We start from the raw sequence: 15,264 nt of genomic DNA, 5'->3' as shown, positions 1-15,264 counted from the left end.
CCCAAGTTATATCCCATAATGGCACGTCATAACTTTTTCTTTGTGAATAGCCTGTTGCAGGCTAAGAGAAGCATTGGGGCAAAGAATATCCTTGACTGTACTCCTTGTAAAGCTTTTTTAAAACTTCATATGTAAAAAGAAGGGCTTGACAGAGATGGGTAAATTGATTCAGATTAAATCACAAATGAAGCGGAGTGGCTAATATTAGGCTCTGAGTTGGAACTGCATCAGGACCAAGCTTGTGGTGGGATTTTAACCAAAAGTAGTGATGTCACAAGACTTCTGTCCCAGATTTCTGCCATCAAACTAGTTTCTTCCTGAAATTGCTGCCCCTGAGGAGGATCTTGGCAAAACACTCTTGCATGGTAGTTGTTGCTTTTGGATCCGTCCCCTGATGGTCACAGAGCCATCCTGGTTGGGGCCTATAGTCGCGAATAGGACTACTGTGCTCTCTTTGTTGGCAATCATCTGAGACCAGAGTTGCCTTCAGGTCATGGCAGCATTTTCAGCCTAACCAAAGGCCAGCAAGGGCATACCAAACGTCTTGAAAAAGACTTGGGAATCCAAGAAAAACCTTTCCCAATGAGACTCCTGTGCCATTTGGAGACATGAGATCTGTTATATACCAGTCCATAGGCTCCAAAAAATAAGCAAGCGGTTTCTCCAAACCCAACTGAAATATCTGTCATGTTTTCCACTTTGCGCCTCATTTTGCATTTTGATCCATGCAGAAGTTTTGCAACAACACAGCACTGTCAGAGCGTGAATTCATGCAGTGTTACTGCTGCAGCCAGCAGGTGAATGTTAGCAAGTGGCACTGAATACTCATTTCAAAGCAAGTACCACTGAGAACAGAGTGGGTTGTTTTTTTTTTTCCTCCATCCAGTTGATGCATTTTTTCTAAGTTTTACTTTAGGTCTTGCCTTTTCAATGAGTCACAGCACTGCAGTGTGATTGCACGCTAGTTTTCAAGATAGTTTGTCACCTTGGAAAGGGACGTGATCTCATGACAGTGGGTCAAGGGATTGTTTGAAGTGAACAATGAAGAACAAGATGCTTTTAAAATAATTGGTGCAACAATAGAGTCGGCACATAAAGGCAAAATGAGCGGAAGGGAATTTCAGTTAACAAGACCAGGCATTTGAATGCCTGGAAGCAAGTGGAAACAGTAAAGAACGTGAGGGATTTTAATCTTGTTTGTCAAGTAATGCATCACAGCTGTTTCCCTAAATCTCAAAGGTAATCAGCATCCATGGTAAATGGAGCTTGGATTAAATGTGAACAGGAGTGTTGTTTTGCTAAACTGTATCTTGTCATGTCGCAGCATGTCAGCTTCTGATTGGATGCAACTCGAGGTGACATTTCAGTAGCTTGATGCAAGGTAACGCATTGAACATTGCAGAGAAGAGTATGTTTCCATGGGCAGCATTGTCTAATATTTCTTCTATCAAATATTGGTGCATTTGAGTCTCGCTGGGGTGGGGTATTTCAAGCTGGAGACTGGCTAATGCTAGAGCTAATCCCAGGCCTTTTGATTTGGGTCCAAACCTAGACTTGCCCAGTGTGCAACACATCTGGATTCAGGGGTTCTTCTTCAGATCATTATTACAGGGAAATGATAGCACCTCCACAATCAATATTGCAGCCAGCTTTCAGTGTAAGGCATAGTCCAGAGAACATATTTTTGCCCACAGGGTTTCTTCTTTATTTGGTTTAAAAATTGCTGGTTTTAAGATTTTTGGAACTGGTCCCTTGGAGCGTAAACTCTTCTGGGCAAAATTTTATGTTACAATCCCTTGAAGTGCTGCTCGCACAACTGCTGAAATGTTGTTATATAAAAACTTGTATCTCCTTTTTGTACCATCAACTGTCACCCGAAGTCATAAAGGGTCATTGCCCTCGTCCTAGGTGCATGCAAATGGAGCCAGGATGAATTGGAAAATGATGGAGAATAAACGGAGAACTCTACCAGAAAGGCTGTAGGTTGTACTCCAAAGAAGTCCGATTGTACACAAATGCGAAACTAAAGCATAATCCAAATGACTGATGATAAAGGCCCAAGTTTTCCAATGCCTCCTAATTCAGAGGATCTTGGTTGCCCACGTAGCCACTCCAGGAAATATCCGTTTCACATTAATGGCAGCCTTTCAGCTGTGCTACTTCCACTTTTGGCACTTGCACATAGTTGGGATGCCATTCCCTGTGCGGTGTGGCTGTTTGAGCCCCAGTAGCCGAGCAGAAAACAGCAGAGCCGGTCAAGTGTATTAGCAATGAGGCAAGCTGGAAAAATTAGAGGTGTCAGGATTTAGCAGAAGAAATGCATGAAGCAAGGTGATTAACTGAGCATACTTTTTCCTCTCCCACCAACTAACCATCAGGAGGAAGCAACCAGAGAGCTGCTCAGCTTTTGAGTTGCTCAGCCAACCCAGTGAAATGCATCTCAGAAGCCAGTAGACCCATCTCTGTTAGCTCATGCTCCATTTTTCAGCGCAGGGTGCCTTTGGCTTCAGCTGTATTTGATCACTATAAGATGCAGTGTAATGCTGCATCAATAAACTCCATATTAGAGAAATCTGCAAAGAAGCAACAGCCATATGATCTTCATTAGGCAAACTATCTGATTCCTGCTCCAGACCATACCAGGAGCCAGTCAACCCTGTAACAGAGTCATGTTCCCCCCCCTTGCTTTATACTCTTAACAACAAATAGAAAGGAGCTTCAGGGGAAATGGCATCACAGTATCATGGCATGGCATGTCTGCATGGGAAAAGAGAAGTAAACAGTTATCAGTTAGTGGCAAGAGCTCTCCAAGCCCAGTAAACTAAACTGGGCTTGGCCAAGGTCCATCCCTTCAGCCCACTCTGTAGTTTTGACATGCACTTTATGCCCCAAATTTCTCTGATCATAATTCTTTCCTTCTTCCCGCATCACGGCTGAGAGTTTGAAGGTTATCTAAGGATCTGGTGGCAAAATGGAAATGGGGCCCAATGGGGAGATGTCCTATAGGGATGAAGTGATTTAAGAGAACCCAGAGTCTTGAACTTTGAATGGAAGGAGACTTGCTGGCCAACCCCAAGTCCACCTAAGGCAGTTTTGAAAATATCAGCTAAAACATTGCATGTGGTTTCTGATGCGCTATTCTGCTGGAGAGGTCACTCTGCAGGTGAGACATCAAACCAAGAGCTATCCTTGCTGCTAGTGGTCATGGAAGATCACATGGTGCTAATTGCAAAAGCCAGGTTCTGAGCTCAATGCTTGTGTTAAATGCCATTTTGGCTAATCCCATTCTGCTTTCCTGGAACTTTGGGGCAGTTTTACCTGTAGCATTTATGCTGTGCTTTCTTCTTCAGAGACTGCTGTGTGGCTTTACAGGAAGCAGTTGTCAGAAAGGTGAGTGACCTGTGTGCATGTGCACATTCAGTGCTTTATCATTCTTGTGAGTGACAGGTTCTGTATGAACCCCGGTCATTCCTCAGCATGCAACAGTGGGGTCCGTAGGTCTCCAGAGGATACTGCTCAGTGTGTGTGCATGAGTGTGCACACGCATGCGAAACCTTGGTGCTGTGTGCTTTGCCCGGATTCCTTCTTCTGATGTACGGATGCACATTTCCTGCTCTACCTTCACCTCTCCTCCTTTCTTTCATTTGGATTTACATGGGAGCATAAGCTTTTTCAGCCTTAAGTAAGTAAATGAACATGCCTCTATCAACCCCAGAAGCTGTCTGCTTCATTTCGACACTAACCATTAAAGCCCAACTAAGTCTCTCCAGTCATTTCCTTGTTGGAGGAATGAGAACAGTTGGCAACTCCTCTTCCTGATTAGTTTCATTACACAGTTTAACTTTCTCAGGGATTTTAGAACTGGGTCTGTATTCTGTACCTACTGTATTTCTGATTATCTACATTTTAGCCTGGGGCTGGCAGTTAGTTTGGGCAGTGGGCCTCTTACTGAGTTTTGGCAATGTGTCGAAGCCCCACCCCTTGACACCCTCACGTGGGCTCCAAGAAGCTGCACCAGGAAGCACTGGGTATGGGGAAGGAAAGGGGCTGCTTTTCTCCCTTGCTGAGCAGCAGTTTGTCCCACACTGCCACTGCTCAACCCAGACGGGCAAGTGCAGAGAGCATGGGATCGGGGCTGAACATGCTGGCCCCCACCTGTACCATGGGGCTAGGGTAGGGGGGACTGGGAGTGAGTGGGCGTGTAGGAGCCAGCAACAGCCAGACATGTGTGGGGCCTGCATCAGTGTCCTGGGGCCAGTGCCAGCGGGGCCCAGAGTGGGATGGTAGGAGGGCGGTATCCTGGCCAGCAGGGGCTCTCTGGAACCAGGCCAGCTCCCCTCTCTTCCTGCTGGTACAGCCCGGCCCAGCACCATAGTCCCCTGCCAGCCCGCAGACCCTGGGCTGGGCCGAGCCAGTGCTGGGCCCAGACACTGGTGCAGCCTGGCACTCCCATCCAACTGTTGCTGCGCTCCTGGATGCCCGTTTGCTCTCACTTCCCCCACCTCCTCCCCTGCCTTTCTTCACTGTCCTGCGCACCTTCCAGCTGTTCTGCACCACATGGCTCCGGGGTGCATGGCTGGACCGCTGGACTAGGCAGCGTCTCCCGGCTGTGGGGTAGGAAGTGCAAGCTATCTTTGCTGTTGCAGGATCCTGCCCTGACTTCCCCTGGGCCCTACTGTCCCTTGCTCCTGGCATCTTTGACAGGCAGCCAGGGGCAGATAAATATTAATTTTCTAAATTTTTTTAGGGGCCCTGTGGGCCAGATAGAATGGCCTGGTGGGCCAGATTTGGGCCATAGGCTGGACTTTGCCTGCCCCAGTTAGCCTTTCCAGGGATACGTAGGTAGATAGGCATGTGTGGCAGGGAGTTAAGAGCTCACTTTTATGAGATGTGTTGTCTCCTAAACTTTGTGCATTCATGACTGTGCAAATAACATGCCTGTGACCTTTACAATGCCTTTTCACCTTTTGCACTCACTTTTCTCAAATGCAAAAGAGTGATAAAGCCACTGACTTCAGAAAAGCAGAGGGAGGATGGAGAGTTGAGCATCCTCATTTTCTCAACTGGATAGAAGTCCTCATGGAAACGTGTTATAGGGATCCAAAACTTGTAGTTTTTGAACCCTTTGAACTTCTGTTGTTCACACGTGTACCACAGAAAAGCAGTGAGTTAAGAAGAGACTGGAATATAGCTCTCTGTGCGTTTGTATGTAGTTCCTGCCATTAAACCCACATTCCAGAATGTCGAACAGAATTAGATAGTAAGCAATGGTAAAAGGGGAGGGAGAAGCAGTGGAGGAAATATAGGTGGCGGAAGGCTGGGCCTAAGGGGGAACTGCCCCTCCCCCCCCCCCGTCCCCCAAGCATGGGTGGCTGCAGTGAAGGTGGGGAGGGGCATGCGCACAGCCAGGATCACAACCCCATGTGTGGATCACTGGGTGCCCAGCACAGCAAGCATCAATCTATTCTGGGAAGGGGAAGGGACTGGGAGGGGGGACAAGATCCAGGCACCCATGGTAAGAGATGGAGTGGAGTAGAGACAGGAGAAAGGGCTGGGGTGAATGGGCCCAGGCCGGGCTGAGCTGTGGGACAATCAGAGCCTGGGCAGATTGTCTAGGGGTACCAGGGGGCTCCTGCCTCTGTGCATGCCCTGGGGGAGTCTTGGGGGACAAATGTCCCCCAATGTTTTCATGGGGAGGAGGTGGCTGCTCCTGTGCACTGTGCTTTGAGCTCAGCACCAAGCCCCCTGCCTACCCAGCAATGGGATACACATGGCATTGCGTGATTCTGGAGGCAGTGGCAGCTGCAGCTGGGTGCAAAACACAGCCCACAGCTGCAGTTGCTTTCACCCTGCGTACAGATTCCGGGGGCATGTGCCCCCTGGGCCTCCACTGGGGTGTGTACAATGACGGGAGCCCCTGCACCTCTGGACAAGCCGCCCAGGCTCTGATCATCCCACCACCCAGCCTGGCATGACCGGGGCCCCATTCACCCCAGGCCCTGGCCTCCCTCGCCACGGGGCCCTTGATCTGTTCTACCCCACACCCCTCCTCCCACCCGTTTCCCCACAGACTTACCTGCTGGATGGGGAGAGAGCAAGGAGGAGCACGTGTACTCAGCCCCCCCCCCCCCCCCCACTCATTTTTTCTCCCTCTGCCTATGGGAAGAAGATTTCAGTTGAGTTAAGGCCCAGATAGTACAAGTTGAAGAGGAGAAGGTTGTTGAACCGTCAGTGGCAGTAGCAGGACTGGTGTTGTCTAAGTGAGCAACAAGAGGACTGGAGAGCAAAAACCCCATGAGGCTGCTTAGAAGAAGGATAACGGGTATAAAAGTCTGTACTTTCTGTCTGCAATTGTACAAGCAATCCAGGAAGTTTTTGGAGAGTGTTGAGGGCAACTTCATGATGCAAGCATTGGGAGGCCAACTAGGGACCATGCTGGTATTGACTCTCAGCTCGCAACTAGGGAAGAATTGGTGGGGAATGTAGAAGTGCATGGCCACTTGGGCAGCAGCAACCATGAGATGATTGAGTTCAGGATCCTGAGGAAAGGAAGGAAGAAGATGAGCAGAATAAGGCCCCTGGACTTCAAAAAAGCAGACTTTGACTCGGGGAATTGATGGACAGGGTTCCCTGGGAGGCCAGGCTGGGGTGGAAAGGAGTCCAAGAGAGCAGGTTGTATTTTAAAGAATCCTTACTCAGCGTGCAGGAACAAACCATCTCGAGTCACAGAAAGACTGCCAAGTATGGCAGCAGCCCAGCTTGGCTTAGCAGGGAACTCTTCTGTGAGCTAAATCACAAAAAGGAAGCTTACAAGAAGTGGAAACTTGGACAAACAGCTAGGGAGGAGTCTAAAAGCGTTGCTCAGGCATGCACGGATGAGACCAGGAAGGCCAAAGCACAACTGGAGTTGCAGCTAACAAGGGTCACAAAGGGAAACAAGAAGGTTTTCTACAAATATGGCAACGAGAGGAAGATCAGGGACGTATAGCTCCCTAACTGAATGGGGGAGGCAAGCTATTGACACAGGATGCAGAAAAGGCTGCAGGGCTCAATGGCTTTTCTACCTCAGTCATCACAGGCAAGGTCAGCTCCAGACTACTGCACCGGGCAGTACAGTTTGGGGAGGAGGGCAAAAGACCAGGTTAGGGACTATTTAGAAAAGCTGACGTGCACAAGCCCGTAGGGCCAGAGAGGATGCATGCGAGGGTGCTAAGGGAGTTGGCTGATGCGATTACAGAGATGCTGGCCATTATCTTTGAAAACTTGTGGTGAGTGGGAGAGGTCCCAGGCAATTGGAAAAGACCAAAGATGGTGCCCATTTTTAAGAAAAGGAAGGAGGAGGACCCAGGGAGCTGCAGACTGGTCAGCCGCACATCAGTCCTTGGAAGAATACTGGTGCAGATCCTTGACAAATCCATTTCCAAGAAGGTGATTAGGAATGGTCAGCATGGATACACCACACTGAGGGCGAATCACACCTGACCAACCTGATGGTCTTCTGTGATGAGATGACTGGCCCTGTGGATGTGCGGAGAGCAGTGGATATGATATCCGTTGCCATTAGCAAGGCTTTTGATATGGTCTCCCACAACGTTTTTGCAAGCAAGCTAAGGAATTGCAGGTTGAGGGAATGGACTATAGAGTGGATAGAAAACTTTCTGGATGATTGGGTTCAGAGGCCAGTAGTCAATGGCTTGGCATCTAGATGGCAGCTGATCTCATGTGGAGTGCACCAGGTTCAGTCCTGGGGCCAGCTTTGTTCAATATCTTTTTTGGAGAGAGATGTGTTCAATCTGCTCAACAATATCCAAAGATATCGACTCTGCTGAAAAGGACCTTGGGGTCACAGTGGACGATAAGCTGAATATGAACCAACAGTGCCCTTGCTGTGAAGAAAGATGACAGCATCCTGGGCAGCATTAGTAGGAGCATTGCAGCAAGTCCAGGGAAGTGATTCTTCCCCTCTATTCAGCACGGGTGAGGCCACAGCTGGAGTCCTGTGTCTACTTTTTGGCCTCCCGCTCCAGAAAGGATGTGGACAAATTGGAGAGAATCAAGCGGAGGGCAACAAAAGTGGCGAGGGGGATGAGGCACGTGACTTAAGAGGAGAGGCAGAGGGAACTGGCTTTATTTAGTGTGGGGAAGAGAAGACTCGGGGGGCATTTAATAGCAACCTTCAACTACTTGAAGGGGGGAGCAGGACTGTTCTCAGTGGTGGCAGATGACAGAACAAGGAGCAATGGGCTCAGGTTGCAGCAAGGGAAGCTTAGGTTTGATATTAGGAAGGATTTTTTCCCCAGGAGGTTGGGGAAATACTGGAACAGGCTACCCAGAGAGGTGGTGGAGTCTCCATCTTTGGAGGTTTTTAAGACCTGACTAGACAAAGCCTTGGCTGTATGATCTAGTTGGGGCTGGTCCTGCTTTGAACGGAGGGTTGGACTAGATGAGACCTCCTGAGGTCCCTACCAGCCCTCATTGTCTGTGATTCTATGAAATCAAAGCAGGGTGCAAAATAATGTTTGAAGTTTGCAGCCACGTAGATGAAATGATAGAATTGAGCTTTTCTGTGGTTTGAGGTAGAGACTGGGAGTGAGAGAGAGGCTCTTTCCAGCCGCATTGTTGTAAAGCTGGACTGACTTCATCAACAGCTATTTTTAATCCTAAAACAGACAGCAGAAATTGGGCAGAAGCCCGTGGCTGCAATATGATCTCACCTCTGTAAAAAAGGTGTCACTTTGATCTCAGTAGAGCTGCACCCCTTGTATACTGGCAGCAGTGAGATCAGGAGTAGACCCACTAACTCTAACCTTTCTGCACAATTGGCTCAGTTACTTTTGGGCTAGCTGTTCAGCCCTGCTACCCCACAGCTCCTAGAGATAACCAAACACTGTATTAGTCATTGCCTTGTCCTAAAATTAGGTAGGCACAGATGGCACCATATTGTTTGGAGGCCACCATGGATAAGGTGAAATGAAAAATCTTTGTTACTGTTTTTTTTTTTTAGATCTTCTTTTTGCACGTTTAATATGTTTCATTCAGTCAAGGAGGATGAAGAAGCCATGAGGCTTTTTCCTTATGATTTACCAGGCTTGGTGGCTCTCTTCAGTTACCAGTTAGCATGCAGTTGCAGTCAGAAAAGCAGCTGTGTAATATAAAAGGCACAGCGGGGACCATACCTTTCTCTATGACTCCCAGATGAAATGTGCTCAGCTTATAAATCCCAAAGGTGGCTTGGTGGTTTGCTCGTCGTCAGTCGGGATTTGGTTAGGAAGCCACATTCTTTCTGCCTCTTATTCACTAATAACCCACCAGACAGAGAGCTGCATAGCCACTGCGCTCAGTTTGCACGTGTGTAGGGGACTGTGCGCTGATAAGGGAGGATGTTAGTTGGAGTGTGTTTTCACCCCTGGCATTGGGCCTGTTTTTGTGTTGTCACTGGAAACCAGGGATGTACAAATCTGCCTAGTGTATTATTGTACACAAAAGGCTAAAAGAAAGCTGGCTTGTGATCACATGCTGTAGGCTTGTCAGTTCACAGGAAATAGGAAGCTATATCCAGAAATGAAGGCCTTGCGAGGGACTTGGCACTTTAGCAAAGCACTTGGGTGTTTGCCTAATTTGAAGAACCTGTTCCAGTCCCACTGACTGCAGAGAAATGTGATTCAGAGCAGTGCTAGATCATGGCCTTCATGTGTAATCCCCCGCTCCCAGGCAGAGAGCTAGCGTAAAGCACTATTGTGTCCTTAATTAAATGGCTCTTAAGTGCCAGCCCTCTGTGTGGAGCTAACATGTTGAGTAAATGGGTGCTGTCTGCTCTCAGACAGCTACTGTGTTCTTCCATTATATCTGCTCACCAGCAATCTCGTGGCCCATTGAGATGACACCAGCAATGGCGATAGAAATATTGTCATCAGTGGACGTGTCTACACGAGACTCATTACTGTACAGTTGCCTTATTTGTTGTGAGTAAGTGCACACTTCTATACGTGTGTTCACTTACTGCACAGTAAATTCCCTGAATCAGTTAAATTTGCTAGCTGCCAATTTAGGGTGCAAACTTAATCACACTTAGTATGTGCGTAGTAACGTATGCATAGATGTGACCGCGCAGGAAGTTTACTTCTGGGTCTGCCCAGTCACTAAGGCCAGCCCCAAGGCTAGTGGCTGGGAGTCTTTCTTGCTCCAGGGCTGGGCTGCCTCGCTGGCAGCCCCTGTCTGCAGGCTTTAAAAGCCTGCAGCTATTTTCTGCCCGGGGCCACACAGCACAGGGGTCTGGGCAGGCCACAGCCCTGCTGTGCCTGCTCGCCCCCACCCCAGGGGTACAGCTGAGCCTGTGGCCCCCACTCAGGCCTGCCAGCCCCCAGGGCCACCTGCAGGCAGCCGAGTGCACCAGGGCCAGCGCCACCTCTCTGCTGCACACCCCCAGCATCCTGCCCTGCGACTGCAGGTGCTGCGGGGCATAGCCTCAGCTGTGCAGCTCCTTGTCTTACGCCGTGTCCATGCACTGGGTACCTCAGGGACAGTCATGTGGGGGCCCAGAGACCCTATGAGGGACCCACAATGTCCTCCTTGTCATCCCCATCCAGGCCCACCTCTGCCTGCTTGCGCACGCATGTGCTGTCCACCCAACTGGAACCAGGAGGAGGTTGGTGACCTCATGGTGCTCTGAGGCAATGCAGAGGTACTGCACCAGTTTGAGTGGGACAGGCACTCGAACCCACATTTATGAGGCCCTGTTGGGTGGGATATGGGAGTGAGGGCACTCCAGGTTGGCACAGCAGTACCACATAAAGGTCGAAGCCTTGCAGGCACAGTGGGTGGCCATGACCGACCTCAGTTGTTGGTCCAGCTGTGCCCGCAAGACAATGACCTTTATGCAGTAGCTGACCCATATTCTGGCACCCTGGGGCTCAGGCCACAATTTGGCTGTCTTCATCAGCATAGGTGGCCTGTCCTGCCCTGCTCTGCCCCCTCCAGTGACATGTCACCATAGGAGGGAGCCTTGGGCATGAAGCACCCCATCCTGCCCAGCTCCCCAGCTGCAGGGTCCTCCAGCAGCTTGGGGAGCCCTGGTCAGCACCTGCCTGCCTCAGCTACTGCACAGTCCCAGGCCCCTCCATGAAGAATGGCTGGCCATGTCATTGCTGGCCACCACCATCACCAGCTCCTCCCCGGGGGTGCCCCCAGCTGGGTACGTGTACGGTGTGCACTGCAGACAATGGACACTGAGCACAGATAGATGCCGTCACTGATGGGGAGGACCACACCAAGCCACCAGCCCCGACACGTGATACGTGCCATGCTGGGGAGAGAGCCTTTCCAGCCTCAGTCCCTGTCCCTGCCCCTGCCCCCTCTGCCTGCCTGGGCCACCAGCACTCCCTTGGCCCTGGTTTGTCCCCTCCCACCCACACAATGTGCAGAGAGACAGGGCACAGTTTCAAACTTTATTGAGCAGCCCTTGCTCCCATATCTCGGTGGGCATGGGCTTTTCCCACCCTGAGAAAGGCAGTGATGGTGGCAGCGATGACGCCCTCAGTAGCAGGGGGCAGGAAGGCATAGTGGGGGTGCCACAGATAGCCCTCCGGGTGGCAGTGGAGGTTGCGGGGTACCCCAGGCTTGCGCCCCAGATCATTGTAGCTCAGGGTCCCAAACCAAGAGCGCAGGTGAGCCTGGGTACCAGGAGGATGGACAGCAGCAGGGCGTCGTGGCTTGGGCACCCTCAGCCTGCACAAGCAGCTCATTGTGCACTGCCCAGAGCACACACAGCAGGGGCACCCTTGGGGCACAGTGTTGGCACACCGGGGGGCTTTGGTTTGAAGAGATAAGTAACCTTTTTTGATTGGGTTAATTGGGTCTAGTAGCAGAAGTTCATTAGGGTAATTAGGTTAGTTAGCATCTTCTACTTCATCTTTGCCAACCCTGGGAATTGAAGGAATGCAGTAAATTTTGGTGATTAATTGAGGTTTTATGCTGTTGTTAATTCTCTCATATTCTAGCTGGGCGATCCATTTGCCATCACTCCCGTTCTGCATGACTCCATCTATTGACTTCGGCTGCAGGATGGATTGTCTTCATCTTTCATAGGTTGTCAGGCCGGAAGAGACCTGGGAAGATCATTGGGTCCAGCCCCCTGAGCCAAGCAGGAAAGACAGCCGGGGTCAGGTGGCCCGAGCAAGGTGACCGTCCAGTCTCCTATTGAGATTTCCAGGGTAGGCAATTGCACCACCTCTGGAGGGGGCTTATTCCACAGTCTGGCCACCCTGACTGTGAAGAAGTTTTTCCTAATGTTGAGCCTGAATCGGTCTTCTGGGAGTCTGTGGCCGTTACTCCTGGTTTTCCCCTCGGTTTCCCCAGTGAACGGTTGCTTATCGAGCCCTTGGTGTGCTCCCCTAGCGCAGCGGTAAGCTGCTACCAGGTCACCTCTCAGCCTTCTTCTTGTCAGGCTGAAGAGTCCCAGATCCTTCCGCCTTTCCTTGGATGGCTTGCAGTGTAAGCCTCTGATTATACAGCTGGCTCTTTGAGGCTCAATACAGAAATGTATGGATAATTTTTTTTTTTTTTTTGCTCATGTCACACCAGAGGTAAGAGGAAAGGATCTTCTATGGTTTTGAACTTTTTAAGACTTCCTACTCATATTTTCCCCATTTGACACTTCAGGAGCTGAGCCCCAGCCTTATATACTCAGTTTGGAATAATCCTCATGGGAAGGGGGAGTTCTTCATTCCTGCACTTTCTATAGCTTTATACCATCTTACAATGAAATGAAAGGAGTGGGGAGCTGGGTCCAGGGCATTCATAATACCATGAGCAGGTTGGTCATGACTGCTACCCAGCTCAGTGGGAACTGTGGACCTTCACCTAATGCTGTATTAGGTTCCCGCTTGTGGTGACTTCCTTTCTTGTATGCTATAATTGTTTGACACAGGGCAGAGGAGAAAACCCCGGGCGCTGCGTTCCAGCTTTGTGCACTCTGTGTGCGAATGGGAAATGTCTTCTACTGGTTATCTGGCAAATGCTGAGGCTATTGCTTGATATGGCCAGTGCTTGATAGCTGAATTAAATAACCCTGAAGGTTAATCCTGCATGGAGCATTCAGCCTTGCAGGCATTAACAGTGACATTTAACTTCTTTTAAAAACTAGCTTAAAAAAAAATAATAATTTGGATCCCACAAGCGAGTAGTGTAGTTCACAGGGCAGTACAATGGGAGTCATTTGGAAAGTCAACAGACCACACAACAGTGACATGAAATACCTCTGGTATTTCCTAGTAGCATGTAGAGGCAGCTTACGGTTATCTCAGTTACCGCAGCCTGGTACCAATTGGCAGATACTGACTCTTTAATAGCTGCATTATGAGCTCCGGTATGTGGAGTCCTTTGCTCTAAAACATAAGTGAGACACAGTTCTTAGCAGGTGCTGACTGGTGTTGCTCCAGTGAAATCAGGGGAGCCATACTGACTTTTGCTTCTCAGGATCTGTCCCAGAGCAACTTGGACCTTGGAATACTTTGGGTCAATTCACCAAACCCTGCCTGACCGAATTCTGATCTTATTTGTTTGTAAAACAGGTACAACTTCATTGGTGCAATTCCCTATTGTAACAGGTACCAAGAATAGACCCCATGCCCAAATGCCTGGAGAGGTAATGCAGGAACTAGTTTTTCCTCACAAGTTTGAACGTCTTCATCCTGCATTACCTTGTTCCCTTTCTTTGACACCGAGCTCTTCCCTTGAACAAAGTGGCTCTTTGCATTCTTATTGGCCAAAGTGGCACAAGCATCATACTAAAGCCTTCGAATGACCTGACAATTTGGAGCCTTGATCCCTCTTGCATTGAAATCTGTTTTACTGATTCGCTGGGCTCTGGGTTAGGTTCATTCTGCAGAACAATGAAACCCACTTCTGTGAGGGATGTCTATATTTTAAAAGTCTACTCGGGAAACATGCTTGCCAGAATGATTAGTTGTCTCATTCATACATAATTGTCTTCCTGAAAGTACAGTAACATGAAAGTGGCCGAATTAAAACATACCGCACTACTATCTAAGTATTACAGATGACCATCATAGGGCAATATAAAGCAGACAAATTGACGGCCTTTCCCGTAATCTCCTCAACAACTCTAGGGGGTGAATGATCTTTGTATTTAAATATTGGGAACAGACACCCAGTTTGAACCCAAGTGATATTCTACGTGGGTGGTTTCTTACAGCCAACACTTCTTGTGTTATGTGAAGAGAGGGAAGGAAGCCTTTCTTTCATATACATAATTTCAAAACACATGCTTAGTTGTTTTGCAGACTCACAAACAAGGAGAACTAGTTATGTTCCCTTTAATGATAATGACTCAGTGGTAATAACTGTTGCATCCATAGTCCTCTTGTTCTCATGTTTCAATATTGCATTAACACTTGTACTGAATTATGCTTTCGGCGAGGGGAAAAGAAAACCCAAACCAGGTCCTATGAGACGTACAGTCTCCTACTTCACTGGAGTAGCACTTTCATAGGCTTGCATATCTAGCTGAGGACTTCTGTGCCCCCCCCAAACCTATCATATCTGAGTCCCCAAAACCTATTGTACCCAAGTACCTCACAGCCTCTGATTGTATTTTTGTTCCTCATAACCTTCTGCACAATAGTGAAATGCGATCCCTATTTTACAGAAGAGGAAATGAAGCACTGAGGGACCGAGTCAAATTTGTAAAGGTATTTGGGTACCAAAAGAGGTGGGCAGGAGCCTGGAGAGGTTTTTTAAAAGTGACTCTGTTAACATCAGCAGGAGACAGGTCCCAACGCATATTTGAAATGCCCATTCATGCTGAGGCACTCTTAGAAATCTGGCCAAAATGACTTAGCAAAGGTCACGCACTGCATCTGTGGTGGGGCCAGCTCTTATCTCAGCTGTGCCCATCCTGATGCCTGTCCCTAGGATTCCTGTCCCGTGCAGCAGGGATCCCTCTCCCATTTATAATGTTGTGGAAAGAGCAACCCCTTTATCTATCGGTTGACCAAAGTCGCCTGTCAAACTAGCTCCCGATGACTAAATTTAGTGGTCAGGATCCGTGCCACTGTAAAACCCCTGATCCAGCAAAACACATTGAGTGTGTGACTGTGTTTAAACCCACCAGTGGTATCATTCATTGCAACGGGACAAGTTGAGCTCAGGCACTTTAGTCCCTTGAGGTCTGAGCAAAGCAGAGCAGATCAAACTTTTTGGAAAATAGATGCATTTATAGCAGGTGCTTATTTTTTCTGCTTATTT

At 48.9% G+C, this 15,264-nt stretch overlaps 1 long non-coding RNA gene across 4 annotated transcripts in view; it reads left to right on the top strand.

The window, feature by feature from the left end:
- Positions 1-15,264, top strand: part of LOC132244223 (uncharacterized) — an 88,820-nt gene that overhangs the window by 32,344 nt on the left and 41,212 nt on the right. For 2 of the 4 annotated variants that reach the window (XR_009455802.1, XR_009455800.1), the window contains exon 2: positions 11,997-12,176. The exons of 1 other annotated variant lie outside the window; for it this stretch is intronic. This is a non-coding gene — a long non-coding RNA (uncharacterized LOC132244223). Of the gene's footprint in view, positions 1-10,586; positions 10,682-11,996; positions 12,177-15,264 lie in introns of all 4 variants that reach the window. One more of the 4 variants, XR_009455801.1, reaches the window with a different exon arrangement.

The sequence above is a fragment of the Alligator mississippiensis genome, chromosome 11 (assembly GCF_030867095.1).
Source record: "Alligator mississippiensis isolate rAllMis1 chromosome 11, rAllMis1, whole genome shotgun sequence".
NCBI classification, from domain to species: domain Eukaryota; kingdom Metazoa; phylum Chordata; order Crocodylia; family Alligatoridae; genus Alligator; species Alligator mississippiensis.
This window is presented reverse-complemented; position numbering and strand designations above follow the sequence as displayed.